This window comes from Sus scrofa, chromosome 9 (genome assembly GCF_054392235.1).
Source record: "Sus scrofa isolate SSC_HxYL_T2T_F1_AM1 chromosome 9, Sscrofa_HxYL_maternal_Yorkshire_Landrace_v2.0, whole genome shotgun sequence".
Taxonomy (NCBI): Eukaryota; Metazoa; Chordata; class Mammalia; order Artiodactyla; family Suidae; genus Sus; species Sus scrofa.
The window spans coordinates 55,165,037-55,173,138 of NC_139391.1; positions in this window are offsets into that span (position 1 = coordinate 55,165,037).

The window sequence follows — 8,102 nt, forward strand, 5'->3', positions numbered from 1 at the left end:
ATGCCACAAGTGTGGTCATAAAAAATTTTTTTTAATTAAAAAAAAAAGATGTATAGCTTTAAAAGAATGAAATAAGGATTAAATAAAATTCTTAATATTTTCATGATACTAATACTAGAGTACTGACACATCAATCAAATTTAGATTTAAAATACAAGCTAGTAATATTTATTCTGTGTTAGATTAGTGTTGAAATTTTACAAGCATTTATTATCTCAAAAATTTTACAAGCATTTATTATCTCATAATGTTCTTCTTGAAGTTCTTTAACTAATACAAAATCTCCTCATATTCACTTTTACTGTCAATCTACTTACTATTTCTTCATCCCCTGAAAGTTATTATTTTTTTATTATTAAAATTAATCATTTTGACAACCACTATGGTGCTTTATTTTATTGATTTATTTTTTTACATCTTGTCTTTACCCCTTACTGGCTATATGCTGTTTGGCAATCAATGAACCTCTGCCTGAGGTTCCTCATCTATTAAATAAGCAAAACGTATGAAGTTCTTAGGAAAATTCCTGGCCTATAGCAGAACTTTATATATGCCTGAGGTGATAAGCTTTGTTCCTGATGTGACATGCTTAGCTTTGTTTGCATAGGTTACAGCAAAGTTGTTACCCTTATTTATAGTTGAGAAAGGCTCAGACTAGTCCAGATACTCACTTTTGTTAAGTAAGAAAGCTGATTTTATCCTATGTCTTTGTGACCCCAAGCTTATTTTGTCCATCTCATGCTCAAGACCAGCATATTTTGTTCTCAAAACTTAGAAAAACAAAAATAACATAGAAAAAATGATATATTTCTGTAATTAGGAATTTTGAAGATAGTGATAAAAATATTCCCCATATTTTTCATTTAACCACAAACTACTTTTTTACTATTATTTATATTTCCCTGGACAATATGTCTCATTTCCCCAAGAAGGTTGTAAACTTTCTGAGGGGAAAGACTGCATTGTGTGTACTTTTTGTTATCATTTGCACTGGTATATGAGTAAAATTTACTAATATTTGAGTAAAATATTATGATAATAAATTAAATACATTTTTAAGAGTTTAAATTGATTCAGTTAATCTTAAAAAAATACTGTGATGTAGACAGGAAGGGGAGTATATTTACCAATGAGAAAAATTTTTGTCTTTTTAGGGCCGCACCCATGGCATATGGAGGTTCCCAGGCTAGGAGTTAAATTAGAGCTATAGTCGCCAGCCTTCACCACAGCCACAGCAACACTGGATCTTTGACCCACTGAACAAGGCCAGAAATCAAACCTGCATCCTCATGGATGCTAGTCAGATTCGTTTCGGCTGAGCCACAACGGGAAATCCAGTAATGAGAAAATTTAGCAAGAGTGAAGTCAAAGAATTAATCTAAGTACACATGTTTCCATCAAAAAACCTGGGTCCATTTTTAGTAGTAACTCCTCAGTATATATATATGTTAAATAAAGAACTTCATCCTAGGGAAGTATGGTGAGGATGGAGGAAAAAAAGAAAGAGTTGCTTATTGAATTTCCAAAATATTCAAAAATTTTGATGCTTTTAGGACCAGAATCTACTTCAGAAAGTTTCAAATGACATTATCATCATTATAGTAATGGACAACTTGTATCTATCTAGAGCTCACAATATCCTAGCACCACATTAAATGTGTACAGGAATTATTTTATCTAATACTTATTATTCATATACCTATGGAGTAGAAGTATCTTTTTTTTTTTTTTTGTCTTTTTTTTTGCCATTTCTTGGGCCGCTCCCGCGGCATATGGAGGTTCCCAGGCTAGGGGTCGAATCAGAGCTGTAGCTACCAGCCTACGCCAGAGCCACAGCAACGCGGGATCCGAGCCAAGTCTGCAACCTACACCACAGCTCACGGCAACGCCAGATCGTTAACCCACTGAGCAAGGGCAGGGATCGAACCCGCAACCTCATGGTTCCTAGTCAGATTCGTTAACCACTGCACCACGACGGGAACTCCTAGAAGTATTTTTTTAAACTTTTACCTACACATGCAAATTAAAAGTCACGAAAGACTTGAGCATTTAGAGCACTTCAGAATCTCTCTTCGTGTCCCCTCTCAGGCCACACCCCACCAACAGTAACCACTATCCTGACTTCTAACCTCACAGTTTCGTGCCACCTCTACTTGAATGCCATAGAAATGGAGTTGCATAATGCTGTGCTCTTTTGTGCTTAGTTTCTTTTCAAAAGCATTGTATGAGTAAGACTTCCCCCACATTGCAACATGTATGATAATACATCATCATTGTTGTGTTGAAACCAAAACACCTCTAACTTGAACCCAGCCTGAACCCAGATTGGGACTTGAACCCATGACTTTTTTTGGGGGGGACTGCACCTTCAGCATATGGAGGTTCCCAGATTAGGGGTCGAATCAGAGCCGTAGCCACTAGCCTACATCATAGCTACAGCATTGCCAGATTAGAGCCAGGTCTGTAACCTACACCACAGCTCACGACAATGCTGAATCCTTAACCCAATGAGTGAGGCCAAGGAATGAACCTATGTCCTCACGGGGCTTAGTCAGATTCGTTTCCACTGAGCCATGATGGGAACTCCAAATGCATGGCTTTTTACATTAGAATCACTTACCTGGTATCTGGACTTAGGCTCAGGTTCTCAGGTCTTAGCACAGAAGGAGTTCCGTGAGAGACGCAGTGATAGGCAAGAAGTAGATTATTAAGCTAGGATGCTTGGGAGTGATACAAGCAGGCAAGCAAAGAAGCTCTGCCCCAGGATTAGGTGGACTGTGTTTATAATCCAAGGAAATTGGGGGATAAGAAAAAAAAGACTGCCTTCTTCCTTATTCTTTGAGTGGACACATCAGGCTCACATCATTAGCTCCTCCTTTGTATTGGGTAAGAGAGTATTTGACCCTATGAGGTCAAACTAAGACTGTCATGATAGTGCTTATTCAAATCGTCAGATGAGTGGTAACATATGCTCACGTATGTTGAATCATCTCAGGTTTCTGTATAATGAATGTCTCCTACTTTGGAAGGTCATCTTTCCCTTAAATTCCTGTCCTTGGCCCTAAGGATCATTGTCTTGTTGAATGTAAATGCAGGTCCCATTTTATCTTTCACATAATAACCTGAGGCTTATCTCATGCTTTTATTCGTGGTTTTTATAGGCAAGCAAGCCTGCTTTGTTCTATAAGGACTTTCTGATGGCATTCTTGAGTGATTATTAACTTACAGTGGTTTCCCAGAGTTCCCTAGATTTCCCTCTCTCTCTATCCTTTTCTGAGCCTTCTACAACTACCTCTGTAAATGTCCTACTCTATCCCTATCAACATAACATTTCATTGTGTGTTTTTCTATTGCTTCATAACATACTACCCTAAAACACAGTGGCTTAAAGAACAGCCACATTTGAAGTTCCCTTGTGGTACAGCAGCTTAAGGATTTGGTGTTGCAGCAGCTGTGGCACAGGTCGCGACGGTGGCATGGGTTCGATCCCTGGCCCAAGAGCTTCCACATGCTGTGGATGCAGACAAAAAAAGAAGAAAAAACAAACAAACAAAAAAAAACAGCCACTTTACAATACTTAATAATTTTGTGGGTCAAGAAGTTGGGCAGAGCAAGGTTGGGAAATGTTCCCTGTTCCAGTGTCATCAACTGAGGTCACATATTGGTATGTCACTGGTAGGTGAGCTGGTTTGAAGGATTTAAGAAAGATGTCTCAAGTTCTAGTCTCTTGATAGAAATGGCTTGGAGGCTGGAAATTGAGCAGGGTTTTGTGGGGCTGCTGAGCACAAAAGTTTTCCATGTCTCCCTTTCTTTTTTCTTTTCTTTTCTTTTTCTTTTTCTTTTTTTTTTTTTTTTTTTTTTTTTTTTTTTTTTTTTTTTTTTTTAGGGACTAGGCCTCATTCCACCTCCATGATCCTCCCTGAGAAACAATAGTGCAGCCTTGGGGCAGAGTCCTGATTTCTCCTCCAGGGGTACACACATCCGTATATTTGAGCTCTTCTGCAGAAATTAAACTCCCAACAAATGGAAGATGTTAACTACTTGATGAAACATTCCTCATTCCAGAAAGAAGGGTAAGCTTTGAAGAAGAATGCAAGTTTGCATCTACCATGCCATGACCCTTCCTTACCTGTGGCCCAATTTTCCACTTGAAAATTGTAGACCACCTCCTAGTCTCTCCTGAAGGGGGCACAGTCTTTAGGGCATTAGCCTGTTCTGGCCTCCTTTGCCTGGCAAACAATAGAAGCTATGCATTTTTCCTCCTTTGCCCAAGATTCTCTCTTTGCATTTCTATTCTGCACCAGTGAACAGAGGCTGAGTTTCAGCCACAGGCTGGGCTTAGCTGGAACTGTCTTATTATAAAATTAAAAACTTCTGTTTTATGAAAGACATCTTTAAGAGATTAAGAGAACAAAAAGACAAACCACCAATTAGAGAAAATAAGTGCAAATCACATATCTATTGTAAAAGGCAAGATAATGCCCACTTGCAATGTCCATGTCTTAATCTCTGAAACCTGTGATTATGTTACAAGACAAATAGAGCTTTGAAGATGTGACTTAGGGAGTTCCCTTCACAGCTCAGTGGTTAAGGAACACATCTAGTATCTATGAGGATGCAGGTTCGATCCCTGACCTCACTCAGTGGATTAAGGATCCGGTGTTGCTGTGAGCTGTGGTGTAGGTCGCAGACATGGCTCAGATCTGGCATGGCCCTGGCTGTGGCGTAGGCCGGCAGCTGCAGGTCAGATTCGACTCCTAGCTGGGGAACTTCCATATGTCTCTGGAGTGGCCCTAAAAAGCAAATAAATAAATGTATAAGCAATTTTGATGGGAGACTAGTCTGGATCATCTGGTAAGCCCAGTCTAATCACAGGGGCCCTACAAGCAGAAAAACGTTCCCCCTAGAGTCAAGGGGAGGGAGACTATGCAAGAATGCTCATAGAAATGTAACATTACTGGCTTTACAGCTGGAGGAAGGGAGACATGAACCTAAGAATCTGGGGAGCCCCTAGAAGCTAGAAAAGCAGTGAAGTGATTTCTCCCATAAAGCCTCCAGGAAGCGTAGAGTTTGGCAGACCCCTTCATTTTAGCCCAGCAAAATTCCTATAAGTTCTGTAGAACTATAAAATAACAATTTTTTGTTGTTCTAAGTCACTAAGGTTATGGAAATATCTGTTATGTAGCAACAAAACTAATACATCTGATGACAGAGCTGTATGCAATGTATATAAAAAACTTAATTTAAGAATAAGAAAGCAGGAGTTCCTATCGTGGCTCAGCAGAAATGAACCTGACTAGTATCTGAGGACACAGGTTCTATCCTTGGGCTCGCTCAGTGGATTAAGGATCCGGCGTTGCCTTGAGCTGTGGTGTAGGTTGCAGACGCGGCTAGGATCCGGTGTGGCTGTGACTGTGGCGTAGGCCAGAGGCTACAGCTCCTATTTGACCCCTAGCCTGAGAACCTCCACATGCCGTGGATGCAGCCCTAAAAAGCCAAAAAAAAAAAAAAAAAAAAAAAAAAAAAAAAGAATATGAAAGCAAAAACCCAACTGAAAGATGAGCAAAAGATTTGCACAGACACTCCACCAAAGACGATATACAAGAATATGAAAGGATGGAGTTCCTGTCGTGGCTCAGTGGTTAATGAATCCGACTAGGAACCATGAGGTTGCAGGTTCAATCTCTGGCCTTGCTCAGTGGGTTAAGAATCTGGCGTTGCCGTAAGCTGTGGTGTAGGTTGCAGATGCGGCTCGGATCCCGTGTTGCTACGGCTCTGGCGTAGGCCTGTGTCTACAGCTCCGATTGGACCCCTAGCCTGGGAACCTCCATATGCTGCGGGAGCGGCCCTAGAAAAGGCAAAAAGACAGAAAAAAAAATAGAAAAAAAGAATATGAAAGGATGCACATTGTTTGCCATTAGCAAAGTGCAAATTAAAATCACAATGAGGAGTTCCCACATGGCACAGGAGGTTAAGGATCTGGTGTTGTCACTGCCGTGGCTTAGGTAGTTCCTGTGGCACAGATTCAGTCCTTGGCCTAGGAACTTCCACATGCTGCAAGCATAGCCAAAAAAAGAAATCACATTCTTTTTTATAATCCAAGGAGAGTGGGGGATAACATTACACAACTAATAGAATAACTAAAATCCATCCAAGTGCTGGCAAGAATGCAGAACGGCATAAGCTCTCATCATTGATGGAAATGCAAAATGGTACAGACTCTTTGGAAGATAGTTTCAAAAATAGTTTGGAAGACAGTTTTTCTCACAAAACAAAACATAATTTTATTGTATAACCCAGCAATAACATCCTTTGGTATTTATTCGACTGATTCGAAAAACTTTGTGTACATAAAAACCTGCACGAGTGCTTCTAGTTGCTTTATTCATAACTTCCACAAACTGGAAGAAACTAAGGTGTTCTTCCATACCTGAATGAATAAACAAATTAGTGAGTCATAAGAGTAGAATAGTATTCAGATATAAAAAGAAATGAGCTACCAAGTCACGCAAATACATCTTTTAATCTCAAGTGCATTTTATTAAGTGAAAGACGCCCATCTGAAAAGGCTTTGTACTGTATGGTGCCATTTGCTGACATTCTGGAAAAGGCAAAACTGTAGAAATGGTAAACAGATTGCTGATTGCCAAAGGCTCAAAGGAGAGAGGGTACATAGCTGAATCACAGGGGATTTCTAGGGTGGTAAAGTCATTCTGTGTGATATTGTAATGGGATGTGTAACAAACACATTTGCAAACACCCATGGATCTTGATAACACAAAGAGTGAACTTTAATGTATACAAATTCTTAAATAGCATTTAAAAGTTTAGAGAATTTCAATGCTTTTGTGGTGCAGGTGGTTAAGTTTTCAGCATTTGTCACTGTTGTGATGCCGTTTCCATCCCTGGCCCAGGAAAATTTCTGCCTGCTATGGGCATGGCCAAAAAAAAAAAAAAAAAAAAAAAAGAAAAAAAGAAAAATTGGGAGAATCTTAGAATGGACTTTTGGTTGTGACAAATGATCTAAGTATATTATAATCACATAGAAATGGTGGTGAGGGAAAGATGCTGAACTAAATAATTTTGGAAGTGAGTAGAGTCTTTAAGACTAGAGGCCAAAGGAACTGTACATAAGCTTTGTACTCTACTGATGGAGTTACTTCCCTCTGCAGTATGGGTTAACGATTCTGAAACCACTATATATGTATACTGAGACTGAATAATGAAGTTAAAAAATGGTGGAAGGTGAGATCCAAGTTTCTGACTATTGGAGTGAGATGTGACAAATAAGGAAAGGAAGAATCTGCTTCCCTTGATCCTCTGTCTGACAAACAATCACCTTCTCTCTCCCAGACTGAATTTGTCCACTCTCTGTAACTCATATCCTAATCCAGAGTCCTGGAGTTCCTATCGTGGCTCAGTGGAAACGAATCTGACTAGTATCCATGAGGACACAGGTTCGATCCCTGGCCTAGCTCAGTGGATTAAGGATCTGGCATTGCCGTGAGCTGTGGTGGAGGTCACAGAAGCGGCTCAGATCTGGCATTGGCTGTGGCCGTGGTGTGGGCTGTCGGCTACAGCTCCAATTCGACACTAGCTTGAGAACATCCATATGCCACAGGTGCAGCCCTAAAAAAGACAAAAAAAAAAAACAAAAAAACCTCCTAATCCAGAGTCCTGATTTAAAATTTATAGTTCTAGAGACTATATTATTAGAAAATGATAAAACAGGAACTAGAAAAAATTTTGAGTATGAAGAGAAGTTTTTTTTTGTAATTTAACTCTCTCTAGCCATTAGCACTAGTTCTAAAATTGAGATGATAAGCAATTGTATAGGGTTGTTTGAGTTTTATATGAAATAGTGCATGTAAAGTGGTTTACAGGATAAGGATCCAGATGTTAGCTATTATTTTAACTATTATTAGTATCATTATTGTTACATAACCATTATTTTCCATCATGACCTTAGAAAGTTATATGGAAAAAACAGATCCCTTATTTCCCCGAATCCCTATCTTTCCTATTTTATTTCTCTATGATGTTCACGCTACTGTCTTACTTCTAAGTAACTTTAAATCTTAACACACTTTCAGATTTTTTGG